The sequence below is a fragment of the Mastigoproctus giganteus genome, chromosome 5, assembly GCF_048544385.1.
Source record: "Mastigoproctus giganteus isolate SK-2022 chromosome 5, ASM4854438v1, whole genome shotgun sequence".
NCBI classification, from domain to species: Eukaryota; Metazoa; Arthropoda; class Arachnida; order Uropygi; family Thelyphonidae; genus Mastigoproctus; species Mastigoproctus giganteus.
The window spans coordinates 68,201,157-68,223,557 of record NC_143579.1 but is presented as its reverse complement, the minus strand read 5'-3'; the positions used below and the strand labels follow the sequence as shown (position 1 = coordinate 68,223,557).

At 38.0% G+C, this 22,401-nt stretch overlaps 1 protein-coding gene across 2 annotated transcripts in view; it reads left to right on the top strand.

The window, feature by feature from the left end:
• LOC150085466 (nucleolar transcription factor 1-A-like) overlaps positions 1-22,401 on the top strand; it is a 451,866-nt gene that overhangs the window by 300,449 nt on the left and 129,016 nt on the right. The gene's annotated exons all lie outside the window — the stretch shown is intronic.

Genomic DNA, 22,401 nt, shown 5'->3' with positions numbered 1-22,401 from the left:
GAAATCCAAGTACAGTAGACTCTCGATTTTCTGGGATAGATGGTAAAAAACAAACCCCGGATAATCGATTTCCCGGTTAATCCAAAAATGCAGAAGTCCCTGACATATGTAAGAAATACGTTCCAGGACTTCTTACTTCCTCGAGTTTCACGTAACTCGGTAATGGCTAATAACATATATCTACTATATTATTATTGACAAATCTGAATTCATCGCGATACTTGTTAATGTTTAACCATTTTCATACATTCTTATTAGTTTAATTTTCTGATCCAAATCGATCGCTTTCTTTTTCTTGGTAGATTTACTAGTACCGCTTTCACTTATTCTCTTAGTTGGCACCATGATAACGGTCAAAATTAAATTTTCTGAAAAGAACTTCACAAGGTTAAGGTGAAAACTTACTATCATCACCCTGTGCAAGCTCACATTTTACTAAAGCACATTTTTGGAGGTCAGCAAAAAACAATAAAAACAATTTGCACTTTCCGGTTTATTGGCTTTTCTATTAGTGCATCTAATTATAAACGGGTAGTAAACTCGATCTTATTACATTTGCTATAATACCAATAGCTGGAATTCTGTGGGTTTTTACGTTATTATGGTGAAGCGTGTGTCCCCTTCACTGAAATCTTCAGTCATATAAAAAAAAAAAAACCATAAATAATTGTAAGAATCTTCTGTTCTTTCCTATTTTTTTGCTTGTTACTCCGATCTCACTTGTGCAATTTGTGCGTGCAGTGATCGTCGTTATTGGTTGCTTATTATTATTATTATTTTGTTGTTTTAAATTTTACAATCCTAAAATAAAAAAAAAAAATTGAGTGAAAACAAATTTACGTAAATCCGTTATTGCATATGTCGGGGACTTATTTTATCGAAAAATGTTCAGCAACCTACATAAAAAAATATATGGCGATAGATAAAAAAACTTACCACGTACTACTCGTGTGTCCAATATGATCTCTTCTTCTTCTTCTTTGTCCTCGCCTTCTTCCCACGTTCATATGGGGTCAGCATTCCCTTCCTTAATTCTCTTCCTCCATTCCTTTCTAACCAGGACTTCCTCTCTCCTTCATCCTCTCTCTTTCAAATCCTCTGCCACCTTGTCCTTCCATCTCAGCTTAGGTCTCCCCCTCTTCCTTTTCCCTATCACCTCCAGCTTTTCACACCTCTTCCTTACATACTCCTCACTTCTTTTTTCCATATGACCAAGCCACCTCAACCTAGATTCCTGTATTTTTTTACTCAGAGGCCCACCTTAACCATACCTCTAATTTAGTCATTTCTTAACCTGTCCTTCGTCACACCACACATCCATCTTAGCATCCTCGTCTCCACCACTTCCATCTTCTACTCCTGGGCCATTGTAATTGCCCATGTCTCAGCGGCGCCTCCCTAGCCAGGTGGGAAGGAGCAGCAGTGCGTAGCACATGCTTCTTGATTAGACCGGGGTTCGAGCCCGTCACCACCAAATACGGAGGATGCGGAAAGGTCAGGGAATGACCACCGCATATCCCAGAGCAATATGGCCTTAGTTGCTAATGCTCCTAAAAACCAAATAACAAACAAACCATGTCTCAGCACCGTACATCAATGCGGGTCTAACCACAGTTTTATATACTTAATTACTTAATCTTGTCGCTTAATTACTCGTGTGTCCAATACGATACTTCTATTTATTTTTTGCGATGTCGATTTTAAATCTAATAGCTTCCCTTTAAAGTCGCGTATGGTGTGGTCACCAACATTATAATGATTCATAGCGATTTAACAGATGCACAGTTTTCAAACTTTTGAATAATTTCAAGTCTTTGTTTAACTTAAAGCATAACTCTTGCATTTACCCATCATTTTCACAATTTTGAATCAAAAATATATTTCCTATAAAAAAAATTCCGATATCCCTGACATAAATAACGAAACAATCTTTTTGCAGTGCAACGGAACACAACAATCGACACAACGCACTAAAACAAACTAAACATTTGGTCTCTCCTGCAATAATTACTCTCAAACACCAGCCAAGCGATTAAAAATTTTACTATAAAATAAAATATAATAAAATAATATGATACAATATCGGGAGACTAAACTATTACAATAAAATAAAATAAATTACGATAAAACAATTAAAAACAATACTAAAATCGTTAAAATTTGCTAAAATACCGAAGCTTTCAGAGACCGCTGTCTCCTTCTTCAACTGTTGAAGAAGTTGAAGATATTGTATCATAGTATTTTATTATATTTTATTTTTGTATTTTATTTTATTTTATAGTAAAATTTTTAATCACTTGACTGGTGTTTGAGTGTAATTATTGCAGTATGGAATTTCCCAGCCCCATAGGCCTGTTTGAAGATATTTGCTCTCTCTCTCTCTCTCTCTCTCTCTCTCTCTCTTTTTTTTTTTTTTTGAGCGGCGGATGTGAAAACAGCTGGGGTTGCAAGATTATCAGTTGCAAGTTATCAGTTATCATCTCCCAATGACAACTGATAACGCCACTTCTTGTCACTTATTTAAGACTTGCAAATATCTGTTTATACCTATTCTAGTTATTAGTACTCGAATTTTATGATTTCTGGTGTATTTTTTTTTTTATTTTTTTTTATTTCGAGTCTTGAGGTGTCCCAGTTAATCCGATCCCAGTAAATTGAGACTCTGCTGTATATGGTTCAAAATTCTTTTCCGCATCCAGTTCCTTTCTGACCACGTATCCAATCAGAATGGTCAGACAAGACTTCCCCTTAACAAAATGGCAGAAGGTTATCAAATTGTAGCAGGCTCCTTAATGATTTTCTAATAACTGAGAGCAAAGTGGGGGAGAAATTGTTGAAGTTAAACATAAGCAAGGCACCTTGGGTAGATGGGATCTATCGTTATAATAAAGGAGGCGGCAAAGCAGCTAAGCAAACCCTTAGCCATAATTATGAGAGCATCCTCAGACTCAGGGGTGTCCCCACAGACTGGAGATGTGCAAATGTATCCCCAATTCACAAAGGGGGATCGAAGGGTGACACGAGTAATTACAGACCAGTTAGTTTAACTTCTGTTCCGGGTAAAATAATGGAGTCACTGGTTAAAGATGCATTGCAGGATCATCTAGGCAAGACTGCAGCAATAATTCAGACACAGCATGGGTTTGTTAAGGGAAAGTCTTGTCTGACAAATTTGATAGGATATTATGATGTGGTTACAATGGAACTGGATGCAAAAAATGATGTTGATATCATATATTTGGATTTCCGGAAAGTTTTTGACACTGTTACGCATGGAAGACTGTTGTACAGTCTTCCATGCGTAAGTTGCTACAATGGATAAAAGGATGGTTGAATGGGAGAAGACAGGGGGTGGTAATTAATGGGTGCTGCTCTTCGTGGACTAAAGTTATTAGCGGAATCCCACAGGGTTCGGTGTTGGGTCCTCTGTTGTTCTGTATATTTATCAATGATATTGATGAAGGTATATCAGACTTAGTGTCGAAGTTTGCAGATGATACAAAGATTGGCAGGGTTGTTAATGACAGTAATGGCAGTGTGCTACTGCAACAGGATCTAGATAATTTGGGCAGATGGGCTAAGAAGTGGCAACTGAAGTTTAACCTTGACAAATGCAAAGTACTACATATGGGTAGAAGTAACCCCAGAGAAACGTACCAACTGTGTGGTACTACACTTAAGGTGGTAGAAAATGAAAAAGACCTGGGAGTAGTTGTGCAGTCAGATATGAAGTTTTCTGAGAAATGCAGACAGGCTGCCAGGGCAGGTCATGGGGTTTTGTCAATGATATATAGGAATTTTGCTAGCAGGGAACAGGAGGTGACTATCCCTCTGTATAAGGCAATGGTCAGGCCACGCCTTGAGTACTGCGTACAGATCTGGAGGCCTCATTTTAGGAAGGATGTAGATTTACTTGAACATGTACAGAGAAGGGCAACAAGATTGGTGGGGGGAATGAAGGGATCCTCTTACCAAGAGAAGCTTAAGTCTGCAAATTGCAGTGGCTGTAGACTAGGCACCTGCGCAGTGTTCTGATTAAGGTGTATAAGGCCTTGAATGGATTGAGCATGTTGAATTCTTCTGGGATCCTTCCACTCGTTCAGATTACGAACCTAAGGGGGCATAAATTCAAATTAAGAAAAGACAGGTGTAGAATAGATGGCGGAAATTTGCCTTTAGCCAGAGGGTAGTTAATTGCTGGAAAAAACTTCCATCTGTCGTTGTGGCAGTTGATAGGTTAATTAAATTTAAGGAGGAACTGGACAAATATTTAGAGGGGATTGTTTTGTAACTTTTTTTTTTTTTTTTTGGCTGATGCTGCATAAGCTCATACACTTGCTTTCTTGCATCACATGCGACGGCTACTACTACTACAAACCCGTGCTGTGCCTGAATTATTATTGCAGTCTTGTCTGGATGTTCCTGCAATTCATCTTTAACCAGTCACTGCATTATTTTCTCCGGAACAGAAGTTTAAACTAACTGGTCTGTAATTACTCATGTCAACCTTAGATCCCCCTTTGTAAAATGGGGATACGTATGCAGTCTGTGGGGACTTTCCCTGAGTATAAAGATGCTCTTAATTATGGCTAAGTGTTTGCTTACTGTTTTTGCTGCTCCTTTAATGTAACTGGATAGATCCCATCCACCCCAGGTGCCTTTCTCATGTTTAACTTCAACAATTTCTCCTCCACTTTGCTTTCACTTATGACGAAATCATTAAGCACTGTTACAGTTTGATAAACTTACAAAAATTTTCCTCCCTTCATAACTCCTCATGTGTGAATGTAGGTGCAAAATTCTCATTCAGGTTATCAGCTTTCTTAGCAGGATCATCAACAGTCGAACCATCGATATCAAGTGGACCAATCTTATTCATCCTGTTCCCTCTAGAATTTATTTAAGGAAAGAAGTTCTTGCTGTTGTTCTTAGCAACATTTGCCAAAGATTTCTCATAATCTGCCTTCACTTGCGTAATCTCCTTTGTGACCTGATTACAGACTAGTTTGTATCTTCCATAGGCTTCTTTGTCACCTGATAATTTATATGCATCCGATGCATTTTTATTCTATGCCACAAGTCTCGTTAGTTCATCTGACATCCATTGTTGTCTGACATCTATTGTTCAAGGCCTAAACCTTGAACAATATTTCTTAATCGGTGTGAAAAGCCTAGTAGCTTCCACGATTAGTTCCTTGAGTGCTTCCCACTTAGAATTTGCTGTTGGTAGCATAATCAGTTGGTCTCACGTACAGAATTTAAAAACTGTCTGAGATCACTGTAGTCACCTTTACGGAAGCAAAAACCCTTCCCTTTACTCCTGATGGTAATTATATATTTAAGTAAATCCCACATCAGTACACTGTGATCACTTCTACCTACTGGTTTCTTTATCTTCAAATTCTTAATGCACGAATAATCACTGCTGATAACCAGATCAAGAGTATTACACTCTCTGGTTGATTCTCAAACATACTGCTGCAGAAAACAATCATCCAATCAATAAATACATAAAAGTCTTGCTCATGTGCGTGTGACCAATCCACAAGTTCCAGTCAATATCTGGGAAGTTAAAATCCCTCATTATAACACAATCTGGCCCATTCTCTTTCTCGTTGTACTCATTAGAGTCATTAGTCCTATATTCCTCTGGGATTTAATCAATCCGATAGGAATTGATTAAAGCTACAGGTGTGAATGGCACAGTTTTTTCATAAAATGATTATAAAGATTTAGGAAATGGGACGGTGGCCATCAGATTGGAAGAAATCAATTTTCATTCCCTTACCAAAAAAAGGAAATCTGAAAATTTCCTAAATATTACAGGACTATTAGCCTAATTTCTTACGCTAGGAAGATTCTTCTTAATATATTAAACAGAATTTCAAGAAAACTTGGAAGATGAAATGTCAGAAGAGCAAGTAGGTTTCAGAAAGGGCAGAATTCGTTTTGTGTTTTATAGATTATTCAAAAACATTTGCTTGTGTTCAACATGAGAAACTATGTGAAACGATGACTATTATGGGATTCCCAATTCACATAATTCAGCTGATTAAGCTACTGTAGCCGGAACAGGAAGGTACTGTGAGAACCAACATGGGAAACACCGACTTTTTCAAAATTGATAACGGCATTGGGTAGGGCTGTATTTTATCACCTCACCTTTTTAATCTTTATGCTGAAGATATTATGCATGAAACTTTGGAAGATTTAGAGACTGGCATCAAAATTGGAATACTGAAGATAACCTTCATTCTGCAGATGATACTGTGCTAATTTGCAGTTCTAAGCATCATCTTAAAGAAACTCTGTGGAGAGTATGTGAAGCAAGTGAGAAAAAAAGGATTGTTTCTGAATGTGTGTAAAACTGAAATTATGGTGATTGGTGATAATCATGGTTCCAGTAAAGTGATGGGTAATGGGCAAGATGTCAAAGAAGTTGGTGAATTTGATTACTTAGGGTCAAGAATAAATAAAAATTGTAACTGCTCAAATGATGTAAAGAGATGACAGGCAATTGCTAAAATGTTGGTCACTGATCTGACAAAATTATGGAGAGATCAAGATCCACCCCTGAGGGCAAAACTGAGAATCATTGATTCATTAATTTTTCCAGTTGCCACTTATGGGATGTGAAGGATGGAATTTGAAGAGAGTTGACAGAAAGAAAATTGATACATTTAAAATGTGGTATTACAGAAAAATACTGTGTATTTCTTACCTTAATCAAAGAACAAATGACTGAGTATTGAATAAAATTGTCAGGCCTAAAATTCTTCTTCATAACATCAAAAGAAGAAAACTTAATTTTTTTGGACATAGTGAGGAGGGAAAACTTTCTGTTTAAAAATATAATGGAAGGAAAGATAAAGGGGAAGAGGTGAAGAGGAAGACCTTCAACTAATTGGAAGGATGGGATTTGTGAACTTTTGGGCATGATATTTTGTGATGCCACTTGTATAGCACATGATCGATGCAGTTGGAGGAATTTATTGGTGGCCAGAACAGCTCCTCAGGGAGCTATGTGACTGGAAGAAGAAGAAGAAGATAATATATAAATATATATATATATGCATATCAGTTGTCTTTGATTAAATGTATTACTAGAATGCTAGAACAGAAAATTAATATGAGCACTCTTCAGAGTTACCAAATTAAAGATAGAGTGATCAAGTGACACTGACTCATGTTTAAATCCATTTCATGATCTAAAATTTTGAAAGAAGATAAAGAAAACAAAGGTAAAAGAAATCCTAAAGAAGTCAAGAAAGTTGAGAATTCTAAGCATGTTATCCTCATTCATACAGAAACTGTTCATTTCTCTCTCTCTTTGGTAGTTTGAATAAAGAAATTCAGTGGGTTGGAAAACTGCTAACTTGGGGAGATTCACAGAATAATAGATTTATAAGTGCTGCAGGCAGAGGTGAAAGTGATTCTTGCATTGCTTCTGTTGGAAGGAGCAACAGCCTGGAAAGCGAGATGCTGGGAGTCGTCATGAAAAAAGTAAATAGATAAGCTGTGTTAGGGTAATTAAGAGTAAGGACAGATTCACAGAATAATAGATTTATAAGTGCTGCAGGCAGAGGTGAAAGTGATTCTTGCATTGCTTCTATTGGAAGGAGCAACAGCCTGGAAAGCAAGATGCTGGGAGTCGTCATGAAAAAAGTAAATAGATAAGCTGTGTTAGGGTAATTAAGAGTAAGGACAGGTGCATGTAAACTTTCATGTACACCAATGCTAGGAGTATGGTAAATAAATTTGATGAATTTCAAGTACTGGTTAAGACATCAAAGGCAGATATTGTTGAGATATCAGAAAAGTGGTGACACACAGATATAAGGAATGCAGAATTGGAATTTGGGGTGTACAAAAAGGATAGACAGGATATGAAGGGAGGAGGGGTTATGCTGTTAGTTAAAAACTAAGGCATGGTATTCAGTTGATATAGGTGGACAATGCAGTGTTAAGTCAGTTTAGTATGAAATAAGCACTGGGAGAGCAAAAATGGGGGTAGGAGTTTGTTTGAGGATTAATGACTGTGATGAGTACAACGAACAATTATACAGAGAAATAACGTGTAAGTAAATCGAATGTCTTATAACGGAGGATTTTAACTTCCCAGATGTTGATTGGAACTTGTGAATTGGCCACTTGCACGTTAGCAAGACTTTTGTAGAATTAAACTTGGAAGCTACTGGGCTTTTCATACCAACTAAGAAATACTGTTCAAGGTTTAGACCTAAATGCATGAGATGAACTAATGACACTCATGGCAGAGAAGAAAAATGCATTGTAGTATTAGTATTAGTATTAGTAACGGCCGCATGGTGCAAGAAAGCCTATGGCTTATGCTGCACCAGCCAAAAAAAAAAAAAAAATCCGAACAAAACAATGATAAAAACAAAAAATAAATAAATAAGTAAATAACTAAATAATAATAATTAATAAATAAAAAAAAAATAAAATAAAAAATAAATAAAAAGGAAATTAAACCTATCATCCTATGCGCTTCCCTTACCCGAAAGTACTATCCAGATGACCTTTGAATTTTCCCAAACTGTCGGCCTCTACCACCCATGAAGGCAACTTATTCCAGTAATTTATAACTCGCTGGCTAAAATAGAACTTCCTGCAGTCCAATCTAAACATTCCCCCCCATAACTTGAATTTATGTCCCCTAGTTCTAGCATCATTTATAATCGTGAAAATTTTGTCCTCATTCATTTTACTGATGCCTCTCAGAGCCTTAAACACCTCAATCAAATCTCCTCTAAGGTGTCTAGTTTCCAAACTCTGCAACCCACATATTCGAAGTCTTTCTTCATAAGGACGCCCTTTTGCCGATCTCACCAGGCGAGTTACCCTTCTTTGCACCCTTTCAAGAAGCTCGATGTCTTTCTTCAGGTGCGGTCTCCATACTTGAACACAGTATTCCAAGTGTGGTCTAACATAAGCCTTATATAATGGGATTATCACGTCCCTATCTCTACTTGCAAAAGTTCGATAAATCATCGATAGGACACCATGGGCCTTCCTTGCAACCTGTTTACAATGCTCAGAGAATTTCATGTCTGACCGTATCGTAACACCCAAGTCCCTTTCCTCCAGTACTGGGTTTAGTTGAACTCCACCAAGTGAATAAGTTTTTTTGGGATTACTGTTTCCCAGGTGTAATACCTTACACTTTGTTGGATTAAAGCACAGCTGCCATTTTTCTGACCATTCCTGAAGTCTATCTAGGTCTCTCTGAAGAAGCTCAGCTTGACAGTGATCATTAACTACTCTCCCAATTTTAACATCATCTGCAAATTTAGACATCACGCCCTCTATCCCTTCATCAATGTCGTTTATGAAAATTAAAAACAACAGTGGTCCTAATACTGATCCTTGGGGAACCCCACTTCTTACATCAACCCAATCTGAGGAATAGCCATTTATCACAACCCTCTGCCTCCTGCCCTGAAGCCATTCTTCTATCCATCTAAGGATTTTCCCAGTGATTCCAACCTGTTCCAGCTTATAAAGCAACCGCTCATGTGGGACTGAGTCAAAAGCTTTGCTGAAATCTAAATAAACAATGTCGAAATTATTCCCTAAATCCAGCTCGTGAGTGACCCTTTCGAAATAGCGAACCAGATTTGTTAAACATGATTTTCCCTTTACGAAACCATGCTGAGTATCCTTGAGAATTTCAATTCGATCCAAATGATCCTGAATTCCACCCTTGATCATTGCCTCCATGATTTTCCCTACTACTGAAGTCAGACTGACAGGTCGATAATTTCCAACTTCACTTTTAGAGCCACCCTTATGTATGGGAGATACATTTGCACTTTTCCAATCCAAGGGAAGCTTTACTGGTCTGTAGTCTCAAAAGTTTTTTCATTAAATAATCTTGCGAAATTTTAATATCATTAATTACATATTTTTTAACTTCGCTCCCACAATTTCCCTTTGCCACAAAAGGCTTTTCATTTGTAAATATCGATGCAAAATAACTGTTGAGTTCATCTGCAACGGCAGCTGGTGTATTTATTACTATCTCCTTTCCCTTACGTAAAGGTCCGATCTGGTTTGTCCTGCTCTTCTTGGCATTTATATATGTGAAGAATTCTTTATCCTCCCTCTTTGCTCTGTTTGCTAGTGATTTCTCATAAACTGCCTTTGCCTGTCGAACCTTTTCTGTGGCTCTGTTACACATCACCTTGTAGCTGTTATAGGCTTCAGTACTTTTTATTGTTCTGTAACCTTTCCATGCCACCTTTTTCTGCTCAAGTAATGCGGCAACTTCACTAGTCATCCAACTTGGAACCCTCCTCGTGGAGTATTTTTTTAATGGTATATACGCATTCAAGGCATATGTGATTAATGTTTTAAAAGCGTACCACAGTTCAATTGTATTCATTCTCTGCGCGGTATCTACCCAGTTAATAGAGGCCATGTAGTACCTTAAGGCATCGTAATTTCCTTTTCTGAAATTAAAACCCATTCCTTTGCCTTTTACTTCTGCTATCTCTCTCGTCATCATCCACCGTAGAACTCCGTGATCACTTCCTGCTACTGGTTCCTCTACTGTCAGCCCTGTTATGTCATCTGATTCATGTGTGATGATGAGGTCTAGGATATTCTTTTCTCTAGTACTTTCCCTGACATGTTGATACAAATAACAGTCATCTAGTTGATTTAAAAATTTTGTTCCCCCTGTCGAGTTTCCTTCCCATTTACTCCAATCAATTAGAGGCAAATTGAAATCACCCATAATAAGGCATTGACGCTTACTTGCCCATTCCATTTGCATGTAGAGGCTTTTGTCATAATCTTCACAATCACCTGGTCTGTAGATTACTCCTACTCGCATTATACCTTTGTTTCCAACTATCTCACACCATACAGACTCTATACTAGCATGTGAAACGTCTGAATCCGGGAAAACTATCGTCGCACTCAGGCTGCTTCTGATAAGAAGCATTACCCCACCACCCCTTCTATCTAACCTATCCTTCCTAAATACATTATACAAGCCGTACTGAAACTCATCATCCCCAATTTCCAGGTGGCACCACGTCTCTGTAAGCCCTATTATGTCCGCGTTACTTGTTTTAACCAGCAGTTCGAATTCGCTCATTTTATTGACGACACTTCTAACGTTACTGTATAAACAATTAAGATTTACTGTTCTTGTATATTTAACAACCCTAACACAACCCTTGAAGTTTTTTAGGCTCTCTTCCCTGATATTAGCTACCCGCGCACGTGAAACGTCTTTGCCCCCAGAACATCTAGATAATACGTCCAGTTGGGGTAACAGATAAGAACTCTTAAGGTATGTGCAAGAGTTACATTGACCAATATTATCAGATAAACGCGTGTCAGTATTACCCACATCCCCCCTAACTAGCAGTTTCTCTGAACCTTTAAGGTATCCTCAATAATACTGGCAAAAACTTTTGCACCACCTTTGTTTAAGTGTGTCCCGTCTCTACAAAACAAATTCCTTCTACCTACAAGTGTGGGCCATGCTGATAGAAATTTCCCCCCTAAAGCCTTGCAGATTCCTTCAAGTCTTGAGTTAATCCACAAGGCTCTTAACATATAATCCCTCCTATCGTGTCTGGGCAGAATTGCAGACACATAGACATTATGGCCTAGCTCGCGACATTTCCTCAGCATGGTCCTGTATTTTTCCAACAAATCGTCAGATCGTGTACGTTTAATGTCATTTGTCCCCACATGAATAATAATATTTTCTTTACCCCCTTTAAAATCTGACAGTCTGTTGGTGACATCATCAATAGTTGCTCCCGGCAGACATACCCTGGTTCTCCTCCACCTATCTTTATTACAAAAAATATTCCCCGTTTCCCTGACAATGGAGTCTCCTAATAAAACAATGTCCTTTTTAACCAGAGTAGTTTGCACTTGGTTTTTCTGTTTTGAGGCTCGAATCGGGTGTGCATCACTTGGTAGATTGCTGGAGTTTTGAGTCCCTAACGAGCTCCCAGATGCATTATTTTCGAGGGCAAGCACTCGTTTTTTCAGGGACTCAAATTGTTCCATCAGTGCACCAAATTGTAATTTAAGATCGGTGCACTCCTTACATCGATCACAAAGAAAAGAATCCCCAGGTGAGGTAGGATTAGTCACCAGGTCGACCTTGGAAAACATTCCACAGGTTCCACAACGGATTAAATCATGACTCACCCGTAAATCGCCATCTGCTATTTCCGCGTGAGTCACGATACCCTGTGACGTGTTTAAGGCAGATCTCGTAACTACCATTATAAAATTAAATAAATATCAATGAAAGTAACTTTAAAAAATTATATCTATAATATTATTAAAATCAAACAGTTACAGGAAAACCTATAACAAAATAATCCAACAATATCTAAATAAATCAAATATTTAAAAGCACTATCCAAAAGTAAACCACTTAACTGAGGAGCCCTGTCTAAGCACGTCCGCTCACCTCGAATGCCAACCTCGATCATTGGGTGCATATAAATTATCAGGCGACACAGAAGTCTATGGTAGATGTAAGATAGTAGTCTGTAATCATGTCACAAAGGAGGTTAGTCAAGCAAAGGGAGATTAGAAGAAATCTTTGGCAAAGCATGCAAAGAAAATCAGCAAAGACTTCTTTACTTGTGTAAACTCTAGTAGGAAGTGGATGAAATAGATTTGTCCACTTGGTATCGATGGTTTTACTTCTGATGATCCTGCTCTGGTAACTGACAAACTAAATGAGTATTTTGCATCTACATTCACAGACGAGGAATTCTGTGGGGAACTAGGGGCAAGAAGTTTATCAACCTCTAACAAGCAGCTAAATTATTTTGCCATAACTGAGAGCAAAGTGAAGGAGAAATTGTTGAAGTTAAACATAAAAAAAGGCACCTGAGATGCATTTGGGGTGGATAGGATCTATACAATTATATTAAAGCAGGTAAAAAAAATAAGTAAGCAAATCCTTAGCCATAATTATGAAGGCATCCTGGACTCAGGAGACTGGAGGTGTGCAAATATATCCCTAACTCACAAAGGGGTTCAGAAGGTGACACAAGTAATTACAGACCCGTTAGGTTAACATCTGTTCAGGGGAAAATAAATGAGTCACTGGTTAAAGGTGCATTGTAGGATCATCTAAACAAGACTGCAATTATAGTTCAGACAGCATGGGTTTGCTAAGGGGAAGTCTTGTCTGATAAATTTGATTGGATTCTGTGAAGTGTTTGCAAAGCAACTGGATGGAAAAAAAATTAATTTTGATATCATATACTTGTATTTCAGGAATGCTTTTGACACCGTTGCACGTGGAAGACTACTGTACGAACTGGAGCAGTATGGTATTAAGGATAAGTTGCTACAATGGATAAAAGGATGGTTGAGTGGGAGAAGTGGTAATCAGTGGACGCCGTTTTTTCTGGATTAATGTTATTAGTGGAGTCCCCCAGGGTTTGGTGTTGGACCCACTTTTGTTTTGTATATTTATCATGATATTGATGAAGGTATATCAGACTTAATGTCAGAGTTTGCAGATGATGCAAAAGTTGGCAGGGTTGTTAATTACAGTAATGGCAATATGCTACTGCAACAGGATCTAGAAAATTTAGGCAGATGGGCTGAGAATTGGCAACTGAAGCTTAACATTGACAAACAAAGTATGGGTAGAAACACATATTGGTAGAAATAACCCCAGAGAAATATACCAACTGTGTGGTACTACACTTAGTATCACTTTGAAAATGATAATGATCTGGGAGTAATTGTGCAGTTAAATATGAAGTTTTCTGAGCAATGCAGACAGGCTGCCAGAGCAGGTCATGGGCTATTGTCAATGATATACAGAAATTTTTCTATCAAGGATAAGGAGGTGATTATCCCCTTGTATAAGGCAATGGTTAGGCCACATCATGAGTACTGCATATAGATCTGGAGGCTTCACTTTAGGAAAGTTGAGCAAAGGCATTTGTGTTGAATGGATATATGGAAATTTTCCAAGGCAACTAAGTTTGCACCCAAAATAAAAATTAAATTGGGAAGGAATGGTGAGAAGGTAGGGGAACAGAGGCGGGTAGTAGTGGAGGTGCCCACCTAGTTGAAAGTCGAGACAGTAAAAGGATCCCCAGTACAGGATGCTCATCCTTGTCTAAGGGCGTGAGTTAGATGGCAATGGGGTAAGCCACCAGATGAAAGGTGGGTAGAGCCACCTTCTACCCACCTTGAGGGGGATTTGGGAGAAGAGAACAACCCCCAAAAATGGTAGAAATGGAAGGACATAAGGAAAGGGATCCCTATGTTGGAGCACCAGTTAGCAACTCTGTCCCACACTGGCCAGGTGTCTCTAACCCTAGTGGCCAGTGTCTGCATCCCACACCATGGCAGCTGAAAAGCTATGGCATAGTATCTGCTTGAATGATCTACATGCCATCAGTCTGTTCAGTGGGGAAGCTGGAAGAGACATGCAATTAGTAACACTCATTCACTCAGATTTTATGAATTTTTTTCTTACATTTTCTGCTTTATTGGTTCCCCCCCCATCATCTCTCTCTCTCTCTCTCTCTCTCTCAGACTGGGGCAGGGGTTATGCAGTGGATATGTTATGTAATGATAAAGAACTAAGAAGTAGATGCATTCTGTTTTACCAAAGTGAATACGATATTTTTCTCTTATTTACATCAAAGTCTGTCGATATGTGGATAACAGTATAATTAAACTTCACCATAGAATCCCTCACATTCACCATGGCATTCATTCGGTCCCTTTCAACATAACACTCAGCCACTCTCCTTTACCACACTTTTAGTTTCTCACAGGGTTTACACCCTCTCATACTCAAAGCACTCACATTCACTATGGCCGGGGTCGGAAACCTTTTTTGAGTGAAGACTCTTTTTTGGTCTAATTAAAAAAAAAAAAAAAAAAAAAAAAGACAATCCAAGAGCCTCAGCTCAAGCCAGGAGAAGGGGCAGGTTTAAGAAATGGAATAGAGTGGGAAGGTGTTTTATTAAAAATATATATTTTTTGATATATTATTTATTAATACTGAAAAAACGTAACAAACATCCAATTAGGTACGAATTAATGTGACTTTTGCTGCTGAATGTCTTGAGCGAGTCTCTCAACATCAGGCAAGTATGCCGTAATTTTCATCTTTAAACATGCTGAGTGACTCGTATTGTTTAGACACTTTCTTGATTTATTTTTAATATATAGTTCATGTTCGAAAATATTTGCTTGCAGAAATTCGTCGAACCAAAAACCGAAAAGTCCAAACGCAAATATTTTCAAATTTATATACGTGTCCGGTAAGCTGTGCATCCATGCTTCGAACACAATTTGCTCTTATATATGGCAATGGGGTAAGCCACCAGGTGAAAGGTGGGTACTACTGCCACCAAGCAGTAGTACTCACATTCCCAAAAGCTACCAAAGATTCCCCCCCCCCCCCATGACACAAACCATTACAACCTATAGCACTAATGAGATGTCTTTGTTGGATAATGGAAAGAATGATTAATGAAATTCATATGATACTTAGACGGTATACAATTTCCACACCGTTCAATGTAGAGTAAGGAAAAACAGATCATTGCTAGACATACCAATAGAAGTGGAAAACAGCATAAGAAATGGCTTCTTAAAATCAGAACACCAAATAACTGTCTGTGTTGACATTGAAAAGGCACATGACACCACTTGGCACTATGGAATTCTCAGAGATCTACATAATTATGGTTTACATGGATACCTACTAATCTTTATTGAGAACTTTCTAAAGCACTGTACTTTCTAGATCCAAGTGAAAACATCATTATCAAAAAATGTTTACCAAGAGGAAGGAGTTCCCTATTGATCAGTACTCAGTACCACCTTTTTGTAATTAAAATAAATACAATTACAAAAACTCCCCTCCTTATTCAGATTTGCATGCTGAAAGGCAGTTACAAAAGAAAAGTAGATACACGGACAAACACCAACAAAATTTGACTTTTCACACAGAAAACTACTTATATACTTTTTGGTAGAAAATGTAACCTTCGTCCTAATCTAGAATTATGACTAAATGAACAAGCAATGCCTGACAGTCAAGTACACCTTTCCTTGGTATTTCACTTCATAAAAATTAACATTCCTATATCTTATCTAACTTTTAAGTTAACTGTTTGAAAAATTAAATATCCTGCAAATTCTTTCAGAAACAAATTTGGGAACTTCACTGTACTCTGCTTTTTTTGAACAGAGCATTGATAAGATCAAGATATTCAGCATGTGTGCCGTAGCTCACAAACTATCACTGTAAATTAGAAGGCAACAATGAATACTGCTACTACTATGCTTGCAAAATAAAATCTATGCCAAGTGACATAGCTGAGCGGTCAGGAATGCAAGTGCAGTAGCACACGCTCTCTGAGTGGACTGAAGTTCAAGCCTGTGACTACTAAATACAATTAACATTTCTTTCGATGATTTTTTGTGAGCTCCAATGACCTGGTGGTTTTGCCGTAGTATAAACAAGAACTTTTTTATTTTTAATGGTTGAAAATATTTGCACTACAGTTAGAGAATATTTACCTATCCTGTTTACTTACATGCTAATCAAGCTTTAGATCATAAGCATTAAAGACATTCCTATTAACATGGACCTTGAATTTGAGTGTTTCTATCCCACCAAAACTTTCCACTTCATATGCTCCATTGAAATGTGATCTCTGGTTTTAACCATAGAATAAAAGATCAATTACCAAAGAGAATTTCTGGCAACTATGTTTTGTTATTGTTTTTCTGAAATAGGAATTGCTGCCATCTTCTCATGTCACAATAACATAATTCCCCAGAATAGGTGACATATAAGCAAAACTGACATTTCCAGAAGTATTATATGCACTGACTCACTGAGTACGTATGGATCCCTGTATAGAATTTAATCACCACTGTATAGAATTTAAATACTGTCTCAGACCATTGTAGTCGCCTTTACAAAAGCAATAACCCTTCCCTTTACCCCTGATGGTAATTACCTCTTTGAGTAAATCCCACTTCAGAACACTGTGATCACTGCCACCTAGTGGTTCCTGTATCTGCAGATTCTTAATGCATGAAGAATCACTATTGATAATCAAATCAAGAGTATTGCTCCCTCTAGTTGCCTCCCGAACATGCTGATTTAGAAACAATCATCCAATAAATCCACAAAAGCCTTGCTAGTATGTGAGTGACCAACCCACAAATTCCAGTCAATATCTGGAAAATTAAAATCCCCCTGATTTACTGGCCCACTCTATTTACCTGTACAGTTTCTTATTATACTCATCAGAGTCATTAGGCCTATAGCACACTCCTACTCTCAATTTTGATCTCCCAATGTTTATGTCACACCAAACTGACTCGACACTGCACTGTCCAGCGATGTCGACTGGCTTCACTTCCTTGGATTTTTATGTGTTTCTTAACTAATAGCATAACCCCTCCTCCCTTCCTATCCTGTCTATCCTTTCTGTAGACGTACTCCCCAAATTCCAGTTCTGCATTACTTATATCTGTGTGACACCACGTCTCTGATATCCCAACAATATCTACCTTTGATGCTTTGAGCAATACCTTAAATTTATTTACCAAACTCCCAGCATTGGTGCACACGCAAGTATACATGCACCTGTTCTTTTTCTTAGCTACCCTAACACAACCCGTGTGTTTACTTCTACCCCAATGACTCCCAGCAGTCTCTGAAATAGCCTGCATCTTATTTTCCAAGCTGCTGCTCATTCCAATAGAAGCAGTGCAAGAATCACTTTCACCTCTGCCAGTTGTTACTGTTAATCTTTTAGTCTTTGTATCCCCCCAATCTAGCAGTTTTCCGACCCACCTAACACTGCCTTGATAGCATCAGCAAACATTCTTGCACTCTTTCTATTTAAGTGTATCCATCCCTGTAGAAGCAGTCTCTCCTGTTAACAAGTACAGATCAGGCTGAAAAAAATTCTACCCCTTGAGCCTTGCACAATCTTTCCAGGGCCAAATTGATCGACAGGGCTCTCATCATATACTCCCTCCTATCGTGTCTGGGCAGAATTGCAGACACTTTCAAATTCAACCCTAATTTACTTGCAGACACTTTCAAATTCAACCCTAATTTACTTGTTTGACTCCCAGCAGTTCTTTAATTTTCTCCAGAAATTTGCTTTCCAGGCTGCTGCTCATTCCAATAAAAGCAGTGCAAGAATCTCTTCCACCATTGCCTGCAGTTATTGTTAATCTATTAGTCTGTAAATTCCCTGACCCACCTAACATTGCCTTGATAGCATAAGCAAATATTCTTGCACCTTTTCTATTCAAGTATATCCCATCCCTGTAGAAGCAATCTCTCCTGTTAACGTGGGCAGGAGCAGCAGTGCATAGCACACGCTTCTTGATTAGACCGGGGTTCGAGCCCGTGACCACCAAATATGGAGGATGCAGAAAGGTCAGGTATTGACCACCACATATCCCCGGAGCAATATGGCCTTAGTTGCTAAAGCTCCTAAAAACCAAATAACAATAACAATCTCCTGTTAACAAACAAAAGCTATGCTGAGAAAAATTCTACCACATGACCTTTGCACAATCTGTCCAGGGCCGAATTGATTGACAAGGCTCTCATCATATACCCTCTCCTATCGTGTGGGCAAAATTGCAGCCACTTTCCAATTTAACCCTAACTCAGGACTTCTTTTCAACATTGACCTGTACTTGTTAAGTAAGTTCTCAGATCTCTTACTATTAATATCATTAGTGCCGACGTGTATAACAGTATTACCCTTTGTGTCCTTAAAAGATATCTGCTCTACAATCATCTTTTTTTGTCCCTGGAAAGCATACTCTGGTCCTATTCCACCCTATCATTCTTCTTCAATATATTTCCAGTTTTCCCGACAATAACTTGCTCCTGTGTCACCAGCGCATTATGCTTTGGAGAGTGCCACTGTGTTGTCTGATGCAGAAGAGTGAGCTCTGGCATTGTGTTAGGCAGCTGAGAGCTTGATGCCCCCCCTTCCCCATTTTAATTCCTTTCAGGGCATCTATCCTACACGTCAAACTCTCATAGATGCCCATCAGAACACTGAGTTTGTGCCTAATTTCTTGACACACTCTACTCCTAGCGCACACACACACACACACACAGACATCCACCTTGTCTAGATCAGGTCCTGTTCTAGAAAAGTCTGAAAAAATTTCACATTTTGCCTGTTTTTCTTTAGACTGTGATGTGATGTTAGAGAATCCCTTTCTTCCCCCCCCCCCCCCCCCCCCCCCCCCCGTTTCTTCTCTGAGCCGTAGCACTCCCACTACTTTGTGCTCATTGCTCTTCGCTGGTCTAGTCTGGGCATGATTTCCATTTAAATACAATTTAATTAACAATGAAATTTAAGAAGCTTAATACATTTAATTGATTAATTGACTATTATACTAGGCTAACAGATTCCTAATACAGCATTACTTATTTTGCTTTCTAGTTTTATGTTATACTTTACGTTGTCAAGTTCAAGATATACGTAAAACTATTCTGCATCAATCTGATATACTACAACATTGGTGCCAAGTTTCGTATGGTACATGGTTCTGTGGATACTAAGTAGTAACCTACAATTTGGACTTGCACAAAGGATTTTACGGAATCTCAAACAAGAGATTACTAGATAAGGTTAGACATAACTAGGATTTCAGCAAAATTACAAGTTGGTTACTCTTTGGAATCAGCTAGGGTTAGAAGTGGATGCACTGAACATTAATGCTGGAAATGCTCCGATTTCTGTTTAATAAAATTAAATCAAAGAAGGGATACAGGAAGTAATATCGGTTTTTACGTAATGTGAAAACTCGGTGTACAGTTAATGACCAGCACTATGCAAGCAGTGTACATAATCTCAAAAACAAAACCTAATTCTAAAGAAATTGAAATAAGAATGCCAAACAACGTTGTTGTTGTTGTTTGGTTGGTTTTTAGGAGCATTAGCAACTAAGGCTATATTGCTCCGGGATATGCGGTGGTCATTCCTTGACCCTTGCGCATCCTCCGTATTTGGTGGTGACGGGCTCGAACCCCAGTCTAATCAAGAAGCGTGTGCTGCGCACTGCTGCTCCTTCCCACCTGGCTACGGAGGCGCCCCGCCAAACAACGTGACACACACACACACACAGCATGTCACTAATGGTGATACAAATTTGGGTTACTCATTTCCAAAAATATGTGCAAAGAAAGTCTTAAATTATAGGTGAAAACCTCATACCTTTTTAGTAGGACTGTTAATCTCTCGACACCCAATCATGAATGATTATATGAACTTACCTCCTGTGCATAGTCATAAATAAATCAAGTTAAAATGGCTATTAATTAAAATAATCATGCCTTCAACTCTCATATCACGTCAAGGGAATCGGAACGAATTACGGAAAGACAGTAGCCACCCAACCTCCAAAAAAACCAACCAACATCGCCAGCTGTCATGAGAATTGAAAAGCAATTGTCACAAAATTCTAAAAACGACGAAACAAATAAATTAATTCACACATAAATTAAACTTTAAAACACCGTTTTTTAACTTCTTTTAAGAGACCACCTTATTCGGTTTGTTACCGTGTTCACAAGAAGTACAAAAGTGATTGGCGAATGATATCCCCCCCTGTTTTATATAAAATTAATGACACCTGACACGAGATTATTTATATAAACCAATGTATGGATTTCTATTCATGCATGCGCATAAGCCTCCATGAGTCCGAATTATTATAAGGTCTGCGTATATTAATAGAGTTAACATTTAATCTGATTTCTAATGTTTCGGCAATTAATAATTTAAAATATTCCCACTGTTTATTAAGAACTTTCAGTTCATTAAAAGGGAACACGTCCATCAGTGATCGCATGAAACGCAAGCTCAGAGGCATCCGTCCTACCTGCCCTAACTGATGCCACATGCTGCTGTATCCTTACTTGAAAGTAAATCTTGGGTTGATCCAATATAAGTAGAATTGCACCCACCACAAGAAATATTGTAAAAAATTGTGAGATTCCAAGGTAGGAACTACATATGTCCTATATTTCAAGACACCATGGAACTTACTCATGGGTTGTGGAACAATTTTTAATTAAGTGTGTTCTTAAATATGTTAATAAATTGTTAATAAAGTTCTGTATATACAGAACTTTAATAAAATGTTTGCGATTGTACAAACATTTCTTGCACAAACCAATTATATTAATTTCCAAGATGAAATATACAAGCAGATATTCGGGTTACCAATGGGACTTAGCTTGAGTGGGTTGCTGAAATTTATCTAAATAACATCGAGCAGGTACACTTAATGCCACGTCTCCCTAATATAACATTCTATGGTAGATATCTTGATGACATCTTAATAATTACTAATAAATATATACTACAGAAGGTCCTGGATACATTTAATAACATTCATACTTGACTTAATTTCACTTTAAAAATAAAAATCCCACATCACAAATCCATAAATTTTCTAAATTTTACTTTAATCAGGGTTAATGAAAACATACTTTTTAAAATTTATAGGAAGCCAGCGAATACTGGAAAATTTTTGTACCATTCGAGCTACTACCCTTTTACATATAAAAGGAGAATTATTTTTAATCAGTTTCATAATGCATATAGATACGGCTCTACTCAGTAATTCTTATTGTATGAGCTCACGGACCTGACAAAAAGATTTTCAAATAGGGGTTATTTATTAGGTACCATTATGCAGATTAGCAACAGGTGAAATATAAATTGCAGATGGGTACAACAAATGGCAGAGCTGATCAAACATTTTATTAAAGTTCCTTATACAGCATTGGTATGGACAATTTATTAACATATTTACGAACACTGAATTTAAGATTGTTCCACAACCCATGAGTGGGCGCCTCCATAGCCAGGTGGTAAGGAGCAGCAGTGCGTAGCACATGCTTCTTGATTAGACCAGAGTTCGAGCCCATCCCCACCAAATATGGAGCATGCGGAAAGGTTAGGGAATGACCACCACATATTCCCAGAGCAATATGGCCTTAGTTGCTAATGCTCCTAAAAACCAAATAACAACAACAACACCAACAACCCATGAGTAAGCTCCATGCTGTCTTGAAATATAGGACATGTGTAGTTCCTACCATGGAATCTCACAATTTTTTACAATATTTCTTGTGGTGGGTGCAATTCTACTTATATTGGATCAACCCACAATTTACTTTCGGTAAGGATACAGCAGCATGTGGCATCAGTTAGGGCAGGTAGGACCGGTACCTCTGAGTTTGCGTATCATGCGATCACTGATGGACATGTTCCTTTTTAATGAATTGAAGGTTCTTAATAAACAGCGAGAATATTTTAAATTATTAATTGCCGAAACATT